Source organism: Taudactylus pleione, unplaced genomic scaffold (assembly GCF_031769625.1).
Source record: "Taudactylus pleione unplaced genomic scaffold, aTauple2 ptg000387l, whole genome shotgun sequence".
NCBI classification, from domain to species: Eukaryota; Metazoa; Chordata; class Amphibia; order Anura; family Myobatrachidae; genus Taudactylus; species Taudactylus pleione.
The window spans coordinates 3,230,436-3,241,576 of NW_028284788.1; the positions used below are offsets into that span (position 1 = coordinate 3,230,436).

At 44.0% G+C, this 11,141-nt stretch overlaps 1 protein-coding gene across 2 annotated transcripts in view; it reads right to left on the bottom strand.

The window, feature by feature from the left end:
- Positions 1–6,628, bottom strand: part of CACNA1S (calcium voltage-gated channel subunit alpha1 S) — a 397,379-nt gene extending 390,751 nt beyond the window's left edge. The window contains exon 1 of one of the 2 annotated variants that reach the window (XM_088445772.1): positions 6,322–6,628. The gene's annotated coding sequence lies outside the window, so the exon portion shown is untranslated. The remainder of the gene's footprint in view (positions 1–6,321) is intronic. The other variant, XM_088445773.1, reaches the window with a different exon arrangement.
- Positions 6,629–11,141: the final 4,513 nt, after the last annotated feature.

Here is an 11,141-nt window from a genome sequence, read left to right on the forward strand (position 1 = left end):
CCGCAATGTTGTACCCCAAAACCCCAATTCTGCACTTTTTTCCGCCTGCTATTCATAGGCGAAAATTTTTCACCTATTACATTGCATTGACTTTCCGCCTAGGCGGAAGGTCTTTTAAATTGAATACGGCGTTACTTTTCTGCCTGGCAAAATGACGTCATTGGTGAAACTTTTTCTCCGATTCCGGCTTTTCGCTCCAAATTGAATATGGGCCATAGTGTCAACATAGCATTAATTCAACCGTGCACCAACGCAAGGGGTACTGGCCAGACTTTAAGGGAAATTGAGAGTTCTTAAGACTGTTACTTGCATGCAGTAATCCTGGATAATGACCCACAAATAACGTTGAGTGATGATGTTTCATGTGCAATTGATGCATTGCGAGTATTATTTTTGTGTTGCATATCTGTCCTAACACACTTCATTTCAGCCTAAAGAAAGAAGCGTTCCAGGTTAATAAAATCCCATTGGGAAGAGAGTGTATTTACTGTAGTCTGATGTATGCATCTTGCTGTAATTTAAATTGTTGATGTGTTCACTTATTTAGCTGTATTTGCTTTGAATAATTTGGAAAACTCCTGGATGAACCAGACACCGTGTGTTTGGTAAGAAAACAATCTATTGCACCACACCTATTTTATTTATTTATTACCAGTTATTTATATAGCGCACACATATTCCACAGCGCTTTACAGAGAATAGATGGCCATTCACATCTGTCCCAGCCCCAGTGGAACTTACAATCTAGGGCCCTCATTCAGAGCCGTACGCTCTGAACAGAGCGCACGCTCTGCATGAGGGCCGGGCTCCTTTTTCATGGAGCGTCCTCCTGGACGCTCGTATAGCTGTGGGTCACCACCCACAGGCTATACGAGCGTGCATTTTGATGGCCGCGATGGTCGTGACCATCGCGACCATCGAAACTGCGAGCCGGAGCCTGCGGTTGAGGTTTTCAACCGCAAGCTCCGGAGTGATTTTGGCTCTATCAGAGCCAAAATCACTCCCACTGACATCACTAGTGATGTCAGTGGGCCGGCTTCTGACGGGAGGCGTTCCCGTGGGAACGCCCCCGTCAGGGAGGCACGCCCCCGGCACGCCCACCAAAGGGGGCGTGCTGTCAATCAACATTGACAGCACGCCCCCTTTGATCGGACACAACGAGCGAAGGAAAGTCCTTCGCTCGTCGTGTCTGGCGCATGCGCACGACGGAGCTCCCTCCGTCGTGCGCATGCTCAGTGCAGACCATCGACCCACTTGCGAGCGTACAGCCGCTCGCGAGTGGGTCTGAATCAGGCCCTATGTTCCCTATCACATGCACACACACATACACAGTAGGGTTAATTTTTTATGTTTTGGAGCCAATTAACCTACCAGTATATTTTTGGAGTGTGGGAGGAAACAGGAGTACCCGGAAAAAACCCACGCAAGCACAGGGAGAATATACGAACTCCACACATGGTGGGAATCGAACCCACGACCTCAGTGCTGTGAGGCAGTAACGCTAACCATTACACCATCTGTGCTGCGCTTAGCATTACCTGTCTGTTTGATGGGTGTCACATTTATAAAGGCGCCTATGCTTGAAAAAGAAAACAGCTGCTTCTTTTGTCAAAAACGCATGCTTAGAAAGTGCATCACATCTAAACATGATGATGTTTATATACATTTTATTCATGTTTCAAGTAGCAATAAAAAACACATTGGCAAATGGCAGTGTGTGTGTCACTGTAATGATACTCTATGGCAGGGGTGGGGAACCTTTTTTCTGCCAAGGGCCATTTTGATATATATAACATTATTTGCGGGCCTGGTGCAGGCTACGCCCCAACCATGTGATGTCACACAGAGGCAGGGCCACAATTGCTGGTGATTACAGCAATGGCTGGAGCATCCTCAGCTGGAAGTGCAGTGGTGTGACCGTCTGAAGCGTCCTAAGGACACTCCTGGCGGCACTGGTGCATAGATTTTGGCTGCAGGGTGCTATTCTAAGCACCCTACTAGCCAAATGATGCAAGCAGAATAAAGCTCCGAGGGCCAGACCAAATGATTCCGGGGGCCTTATACGGCCCTCGGGCCTGAGGTTCCCCATCCCTGCTCTATGGGCTTTTTTTCAAACAAACCTTTTTTATTTTCTTTATACATAACTATATATTGACTGTATTGCTTCAGACTACAGTATATATAACATTTTCCTTGAAAAGTCATAGTAAACATCAAGCCCAAATTAAGGTCTATATGGCCCCTAGAGAAACAAACTTGTGGAGGTTCCTGCCAATAAAACACCTTAATGCTATTTTTTTTTTTCTTAAATCAATAAAAGCGATTAGCGTATGTTAGGCAGGATGAGAACTCCTTCAGTATATATGTGCATGAACAGTAGATGGAGATGACAGAGGACATGATTTCCTATAGATTTACACAAGATTATTTCTTCACTGCTTTCCCGTCACTAGGAGCAGTCTCTTCTGTAAAAAGGCCCTATGTACTGAAATTGCACAGGTCTTGCATCTCATTATGCTGCTCTAACTCTTCCTTTCAGATTGACCATACCTTGCAAGATACGAGAGTTCAACATAGGTACACCTTGCACGTGCCCAAAAAGGGGGCATGGTCTTGGGCAAACCTTCATTTTCATCTCTCTGGGGAGTTGCCCAGCACTCTCAGAGATGCTAGCTGCCTCCAGGCTCTCCTATTCACTGTGAATATGCCGTGCGCACAGCATCGATCCACCTGCAGCCCTGCATAATGCTACCCCGAGGGGCGTATTTATAATGAGTGCAGGGTGTGCGGTGCACATGGGCTTCTGGGTCCAAACCACACACCTTGCACCCATATTATACTTCACACTCCAGAGTCCCATGCTGGTGCCAGTGTCAACGCTGTAAAAATCGCCTAGAAAATCGCCACAGCGGCCATTTACCCAGCATTTTGCGCAAGCACAGTATGCACAACACCAGGAAAATGTCTGCTGCGCCATTTGCCCAGTGTTCTGCACATGCACTGTAGACTCTGCGCACAGACTAATGCCCAGAGTCTTCCACTGTGGCGCTGCACTCAGTGCGCTGCCAGAGAGAGAGGAGAGGGCTGCGGATGGAGACTGCACACGGGCCCCCTCCTCTCTTGTAGCTCCCCTGGCTCCCCCCAACCTTCATCACACAGATGAGTCTCAAATAGTGGGACTGTCCCACCCAAAGTGGGATGGTTGGGAGTATGGATTGGCTAGAGAGCTCTCAGCTCATTTTATGGGTTTTGGGTAATAGAGGACCTGATGCAGAGTGTCCAGAACTGCAGCTGCTTTACATGCTCGGAAATAAATGTGTGTATTCTCATCTATGAAACCTCATCACCTGTATCCATCTGCTGGTGAAAGCCTTCATCACTGTGAGCGTACATTTCCACAAGCCTTATGCTTAGTGCAAGAAATTCATTTGAAATCTGGTGGCTCTCACAACATGCCCATCTTACACTTATCATGCACATCTTACACTCATACTATATGCAGACACCCAGTTGCCACGCAGTATGACTCTAATTCACCTATAAATGCTTTAAGATGCATATGTATGTCCAGTTTACGAAAAATTACAATTTGTGACTGCAAATAGAGTTACGTGCAATTTAGGATCAACTACAGTAAGCTTAAATGGTAGAGGAAGATGAATCAATTGATAAATAGAAGCAATGGACATCCATGGCAGGGCTGTGGTGACAGATCAGATGCTTCTATTTGAGCCTTGGAAAGCTTCTATTTTTTTTTTAATTGACCTCACAAAGTGAAGTTCTCTCAGGCTGCAGTAATTACTGTAGTGACAGGTAGGGCCTGATTCAGAGGTGGACACTAATGCATGCACTGTTGTGGATATTTTTCGGATTTGCAGCTGCAGTAATATGCAAATGGTGTATTCAGTCATCCCCTTTTGTACTAGTATGCGCCGGTCAGTGCAAGTCCTGAGATGCCCACTTTCAATGTCCATGGACAGTGTAAATACACTGGTAACAATAAACACTCCACCATCGACATTATATAAGTGCCCTATGGCTAGTGCAGTGTCTCCTTCTGAACTTTCCCTAAACATGGCCTCTGTGGCCACGGCCCTGCTTTTGAAAACGGCGTCTAACGTGCTGGTGACAATCCCATAACACACCCATGAGATGGCCAATTTTTGCATTCACTTCAAATTGCCTCCAAGTCATGTCCCAGGAACACCTATAGCTTTCCAGTTCAAGTGGGAGCAATCGCATACGAAACAGCGATCTCTGCATGCGCACAGTGGTATGCATGTATTTTATTGGACTTTTGGTGCACGTGCAGTAGCAAATAATCACTCAACTGTCCGTCCACCTCTGAATCGGCCCCCTATTATTTATACCATAGATCAAAGATATGTCTATTCACCTACTGTAAACATATACTGTACCTATTCCCCTATAAAAGCACCAGATGGGTAGAGCTGGTGGCAGTGGGAACAATTTGTGGAAGCCTCTGAAATGTGAGGGGGACCGGCCCAGTTGCCCTGGCTATAATTTGGACCTTGTAAACATTAAAGACAATGCTTTAAAATAAAGATGGATAGAGAGAGAGATGGATAGAAGGATAATAAATATCCGTTCATATTTAGGCTTTTTCTACTGCTTTTAAAATACAACCATATAAAACATGAGAAACCATTTTAAGTATTTGTATTGGGACACACCCCAAAATCCAAGTTATAAATAAATAATACAATTGTATTAAATTAGTACAAAATATATTAGTTTTATACATTCCTTAATCTCTACAGTGTAATATGTAACATAGTTGTAAAGTATAGTGTAACATTTACTACTGGGCAAGGTAAAAAGCGATTCCCAAACTTTTTTGAATCACGGCAGCCTAGAGTATCAGCATTTTTTTCACGGCAGCCCTGGGCCTAAAGTTTCTTATTGAGAAATTCTGCAAAAATGAAATGAAGTAAATTGTGCTTATAAGTCACCCTTAGGTAGTGGGTGACAAGGCTGCGCTTCTCTTGTAAACATATTTTTTTGTTTGGCAGTCATTAGCACTGGTTTTGCCTATCACACACTGACTAAAAATAATTTTATTTGATACTGGAACACTAATCTGAGGCACCCCCTGCAAGTGCCCTGAGGCACCCCAGTGTGCCACAGCACCCAATTTGGGAACCACTGACATAACCACTTTGTGGTATACTTTCTGACATTTAATGTTTAAATAGAGACATTTCTTAGAACAATTGTGTATATGGTATCCCCAGGGGCGTTTCTAGAGAGGAGGGGGCCCATGTGCAGTCTCCGACACAGGCCCCCTCCGCTCCGCCCGGCGGCCGGCAGCGTACTGAGCTGTGCGCGGCCAGCACCGGAGTTATAGACTCTGTGCACTAGAGTGTGCCCAGAGTCTATAGTGTATGCACAGGTCACCGGGAAAATTGCCGCGGCGGCCATTTTCCCTGTACTGCGCATGCACAAACGACAGAAAAATGGCCACCGCGGCCATTTTCCAGTCGTTTTACAGCGCCGGACGCCCGCGCCGACGTGGGACTCCGAAGAGGTAAGTAGTATTATGGGTGCAGGGTGTGCGGTGCGGGGCCCCCCTGGACCCAGGGGCCCGTGTTCCTCGAACACCCTACACCCATTATAGATACGACCCTGGGTATCCCCTTTCATGTCCAGGAGATTCTAAAAAATGCAGCTGCTTAATACGTAACCAGTAATAGTAAACTTTATTTTAAGATGCTATGTATTTTAAAATAGAATTTGCTTCTAGCACAAATGTCCACCTACATTTTTTACTACTAGCAATTTCTAAAGTTATGCACGTCAAGTACTGTACTTACATTGCTGACGTTTTTAAGTAAAGTTTAGGAGATTAACTAAATTTTCAATAAAATGATTTGCCAACAGAATTTCCCCATAAGTGTTCCCAAGCATAATTCTTCTACACCATATAGCAGGATGATCTGACCATCACGATCCTATGTAACTGTTTGCACAGACTATAAATTCTATGAAATGGAAATTTACATGCACAGTGCAGAATGCTGATTGTATCTCCAGACTGTCACATCTCTGTGGAATGGTCTGCTCCACCACAGAACTTGTTTTGTGCAAAATTCAGATTTTGCTTATTCTAATTAGAAGTTACAATACCATATATCATACTAACATCTTTTTAGAGCAAATATTTTGGTCATAAATAATTCTGCTTGAGTTAGCTTCCCAAAATATAGCATGTACTGTACATAACTTAAAACACAAGCGTATTCATATTGAGGTACATATACATATAGATCTACAAGTGATAGTAATAAAATGTACGCATACCTGTATGTTTTCCTCTCCTACACACAACTGCTCCTTAGAAATAATTTTCTTCTTATGTTTCCCTTAGTTTTCTTGAAGTATGTAGTATTCCATCCAGTTTAAAATCCTTTACATTCTAATTTCACCATTTAACAACTAATAGTTAAAAAAGCCCATATTTTAGCATAGACAATTAGAAGTGGCCTAAACTTTTTAGATTGGATATTTTAGATGGGGTAAAAAGTTGGTGTCATTGCTACCTTTTTACCCCAGAATCCCTGCCTAGCCCAGCGTTGAGTGCGATCAGGGCAGAGAGATACAGCCTCATGATTAAATTTAGACCCAAAAGCATTTACTGCTTGTGACAGCTGCACAGCTCAAATTCTCACTGTATGGGGGAGGAGAGAAAACTTATCCAACTTACAGAGCTTCATTAACCCATAGAAAGGTGGTTTTAGATCCTGCACTAGATCTGGTAAGGTAGTGACTCAAAAAATATATACATAAGAACACATACAAGAACCAACAATATTTGTATATATGTGTCAAAAGTGATCTATATATGTAATTTTCTTTTGTTGGTGGTACACAAGGTTTGTAGAAGGTTTGGAGATATGTTTTTTGTAGGAGAACAAAAACAAAAGTAGAAAAACCCTTTGTAGGGGCACTCTTTATTAAAAATGAACTTTTAATTGTTTAATATTAAAATATCTATAAGGGATTAAAAAACAGCAATCTAACAGGAAAGTTCCTTGCAAAAATTTACCAAAAGCTGGCGAAATATTTAAAAATGACAAATCCTAAATAGAAAGAATCAGTGCTCCAATAGAGTCTTGTATCAAAAAAAATATAGTTATGATACCAGGCATAAAGAGAAATAAGGTGTTGGAAAGTAATATACAGTACTGTTTGATCATGTGGTTTAGCAGAGTTGCCACTAATTGAATCATATACTATAGCTAGATCATTCTATGTAAATAAAGGCAGCAAATATGTGTATTGCTAAAAACAACGCATGATCCAGTATTCATCCATGATTGGTATAATTCATTTGTAAAAAAAAAGACAGCAGAGGCAAATTATAGTTACAAGCCTACCCTTAAACATCACTTAATACAATATTCAGTCATAATCAATGTTAATCATATGTAAAAGAACATGGTAAAAAGCAACTTCTAGACACAGATCTCTCCTCATATAGCTGTGTCACTTAGGCTCAATCATAAACATATAAGGCATACATGAATTGCTCCCAAAATGCATAGGCATAGTTTTATCCTTTACCGACTGTAAATTTGGCACAATACATCACGTCTTTGAGCAGCTGTGCAAATCCAACACATATAGGTATAAATAACATCTGATTATTATTTGTTCATAGAGTCACATGTGAAACATAGCAGATATGTACTGTATATACAGTCACAGATATTTAGTACACATAATCAGATCCTCAGAGTGGTAGGCATTGATATAATGAGATAGAAGTAACATCTGATAGATTGGTAATTATCCTATACTAGCTGAAGTACCTGGCATTGCCCAGGTTTAAATCCTCATGTTATTAAGTTTAAGTATGTGATGTCATCTAAATACATCCAGTGGAAGTCACAGAACAGGCTCCTTTGGTGAAAATTCTGCCCGGCACAGCCCACCGTGAGGTTTGATCGGGATCCCAACCACTCCATTAGGCATCCTAGACCAATTGCCACTGCTCTGTGAAGTTTCCATCCAAATCCATCCAGTGGAAGGCCCAGAATAGGCTCCCCGGGACAAAGTTCTGCCCAGCATACACCAATGGGAGCGCCGACCAGGACCTCAACCCCCTAGTATGTCTTCTGGGATACAATGTTACCACTGTGAAAATTTCACCCAAATTATGTGATGTCGTCCAAATCCATCCAATGAAAAAGCCAAGAACAGGCTCCCTGAGTCAAAGTTCTCCCCGGCACACTCTGCTGTGAGGTCAACCTGGACCCCAACCACCCCACTAGGCATCTCAGACCAATTGCCACCCCTCTGTAAAGTTTTCATTCAAATCCAACCAGTGGAAGACCCAGAATAGGCTCCCCTGGTCAAAGTTCTGCCCAGCGTCACCGGGTCAATGTAATACCCAGTGTATACCAACCAGGACCTCAACTCCTTAGTATGTCTTCTGGGATCCAATGTTACCACTCTATGAAGTTTTCGTCCAGTACATCCAGTGGAAGGCCCAGAACAGGCTTCCCGGGTCAAAGTTGTGCCCAGCATACACCAACGGGAGAACCGACTAAGACCTCAATCCTCTAGTATATCTTCTGGGATCCAATGTTACCACGCTGTGATGTTTTCGTCCAATCCATCCAGTGTAATGCTGAGATCAGGCTCCCCGGATCAAATTTCTGCCAAGCGGACACCAACGGGAGGTCCGACCAGGACCCTAAGCCCACTAAAACCTGGCCAGGATCCAACTGGACCACCTTGCATTGGTTTTATTCCATTCGGTGCAGAGGTGTCTGAATGAAAAACTGGACAGACAAACAATCAAACAGACAAATGAAGTTTTTATAATATTGTGCAAGAGACAACTGGAATCAGTTAGCTCAGCTGCTTCTACAGCAGGGGAGCTCTGTCGGGTGGCCAGCTCACTGGGGGGGAGCTGTTTCCTGCGGCCAGCCAACAGGTTCCATTTGCCGGACGCACGCTGGAATTTTGTTACAAGCGGCTGGCTCCCTACCTGCACCGCACCACCAGCTGGAGGCTAGAGCTAACTCCTGTGCTTCGGCTTCCTGCTCCTGCAGTATGTGCAGTGCACTATGGAAGAGACGTCATGACATCTCTCCCATAGTTCAGACAGAAGAGCAGCAGATGCGGGAGCGGGGTTAAGGTAAGTAGTAGTATTTTTTTTGTAAGCGGCTTCACTACTGGCGCCACTACTACTAGGGGGCATTACTATTAGGGGCACCAATACTAGGGAGCATTACTATTATGGACACCAATACTATTAGGGGCACTAGTACTGGGGGCACTAATATGGGGGCATTGCATAGGGGCACTGCATAAGGTGCCCCACTCCTGGGGGAACTACATAAGGGGCACTACCACACTATGGGGACACTGCACAATGGGCATTACCACTGTGGGCTCTACATAAGGATCAGCATTACTCAGGGCACTGAATAAGGGGTACTACCACTACTGGGGTAGCACTACATAAGAGGCATTACCACTGTGGCCACTGCATAATGGGCAGCACTACTAGGGGCACTGAATAAGGGGTACTACCTCTACTGGGGGCACTACATAAGAGGCATTACCACTGTGGGCACTGCATAATGGATACTGCACTACCACTACTGGAGCATGGCATATGGGGCACTACCACTACTGAGGGCATGACATAAGGGGCACCACTACTGGGGCACTGCATAAGGGGCATTGCATAAGGTGCACCACTACAGTGGGCATTGCTTTAGGGGCACTACTGCTGTGGACATTGTATAAGGGGTACTACTAATGTCGACGTGGTGTATAAGGGGCACAAATGTGAGTATTGTGTAAAAGGGGCACTGCTGTGTGTCATACATGAATAAGGGACACAACTACTGTCTGTGGTGTAATGTGAATTGGGTGAATCAAGATTGTGCTACTGTGTGGCGTAAAGTTTAGTGGTCCTTGGGCTTCATTGAATTTTTTAATGTGGCTCACACTGTGTAAAAGGTTGAAGACCCCTGTTCTACTGCCTTCCCGTTTGTGGGAACACATTGGACGAGAGGTGTGAGAGCAGCCGACTGGACCAGAGGAAAGGGAAAAGATAGTAGCTTTACTACTGTCAGGGTTTGTGCTCCACTGCACGATATCAATATGACATTGTAGGGCAGTGTAAGTAGTCCACCCGATGAGTGGTCATGGAAATTGTGTACCTGTGGTCGGATAGTGCTGGTAGATCTGCCGCCTTCTTCTTAGTGTACTCCACGAGAACCCTGGAAGTAGGGTACAGTACAGTTTGTATTTCAAGTTTAGGAGAATAATTTGAGAACAGGAAAAGTTTAGAGATTTCCGCTTTATTTTCTTTAATTTATTTTATTCAGTTCTCACATCTCTCCCCCAAAAATAAACCTTATAAACCATGGTATAAAGTGAATGAAGAGGAGGGGAAAAGGACCAAAAACAAAGGCAACCGAGAAAACACAAAAATAAATTAAAAAACATTGAAGGGTAGGAGGAAAAATATAACAGGTACAACTGCATCTTGCTCCCAGGCAGAATCATAACTTGACATTTAGGTGCCCTGTGCCAGAAAAAGCATCGGTGCCCCCCCCAATAAGGATATTAGGTGTGTGTCCCACAAATGGGTGTGGTCTCATGGCACACTCTCATATTCATCAATCTAGAGTGGTGTCCAACACGCTCGGAGATGCTGGGTGGCATCTATTTGGTAACAGTGTGGTCACAGCTAATGGGGCGGCTGGTCTGTTGCGTCCCCACAAGTGCTGGCTGTGGGTAGGTTGCAGTACCTAGGTGCCTCCGCTCCCATACTAACATGCCCATACATACATAGCATGCCAATACTATGTAGTATGCTACATATGCGCCTGATAAGCCAATTCACTGAAACCACCCAGGAACATACAACACATTTTTAATACACTCTGTCTGTGCATCTAAATCTGTACTACGACTCTACACAAACAACAATGGGATGTATGTGCAGTGCAGAGGTACATGTGGGGGTGGCAGGCAGAGACAGGTAGGGGTGGTGGGCAGAGACAGGTGGGGAGGGAGCAGGCACATACATTGGTGGGCAAGGGGTGCATATAGAGACAAATAGTAAAAACAACTACAAATAATGTAAGGCTTCT